Here is a 1,037-nt window from a genome sequence, read left to right as displayed (position 1 = left end):
TTTAATTTTCAACAAAGTCTTAACTTCCTTATAGGTGGTAGACTACTTGTGGTATCTGTTGTCAGACAGTTTCAATCAATAGAAACCAACTTTAGCCATGGTACCAGTGTTCATGAACTATATCAGGGAAATTGAGAGGTTGAAGGAAGTATACCAGTACAAGTGATAAATAAAAGAAAGTTTTGTACAATTTCTTAAGAGTACCATCATATATAACTCTTCTTGTGGTTGTGGAATATAGGGTTCCTTGAGAGCTGACAATGATTTACCCTCCTGTTACTTGAGGCGAGAGGGGGAGAGACCCTGAGTATTGGGAATCTTTCTTCAATTCTTTCCTTTGTTTTGTTAGTGGAGTCTAGATGAGGGCTATTACTGTATTGCTTTAGTACATGTGTAACATGATTATCACACCTTTACAATTTGAAGCATAAGACAAAACTGCACTGGTTGACAGGCTGTATGGGCATTGTTTCATTGGTATACAGGTTTGTAAGAAATGAGAGTCTGCAAAGTGAGTGTCATTAATTCATAAGTCCATTGTGCTATGAGTATTTAGTGCTCTTTCTATTGGGTTGTGCTAGTACACAATTGAACTTTAATTATCAGTACCAGTAGTATTATATTGCATTTTATGTAGTCACATTTGAAAATATATGGTGAATCTTTTGCTTGGTTTATGGTGATGCCTTTAATGGTTTTTCATGCATGATTTTAGATTTACTTTTCTTAGACTTGTTGGTTAAGAGGTAAAGGAAGGGCAGGAATGAGGAAATCAGAATAACAAATAGGGGCGGGGGAAACAGAGAAAGAAAGACAGCGAAGGATAACACCGTAAGGCGATATGCAACTGAACCCATAGTTGTAGACTCCCACAGTGGTCTCTTGTATCAGTTTAGTTATGTTCATGTTGTGATTTTCTCTTCATCTCTACAATTTGCGTAATGTTGTCACAGACTGTTTTTGATGATTATCTTTATATTTTGGTTGTAGTTGCTAAGAAGTCCATTAACATATATCAACATATTATAAAGTTCTTA

General features: G+C 35.6%; 1 protein-coding gene across 3 annotated transcripts in view; it reads left to right on the top strand.

Annotated features, from left to right (window-relative positions):
• LOC119586520 (rab GTPase-activating protein 1-like) overlaps window positions 1–1,037 on the top strand; it is a 36,962-nt gene that overhangs the window by 4,539 nt on the left and 31,386 nt on the right. The window lies entirely within an intron of this gene.

Source organism: Penaeus monodon, chromosome 21, assembly GCF_015228065.2.
Source record: "Penaeus monodon isolate SGIC_2016 chromosome 21, NSTDA_Pmon_1, whole genome shotgun sequence".
NCBI classification, from domain to species: Eukaryota; Metazoa; Arthropoda; class Malacostraca; order Decapoda; family Penaeidae; genus Penaeus; species Penaeus monodon.
Note: the sequence above shows the minus strand (reverse complement) of the source record. Positions and strands in the feature narration are given on the sequence as shown.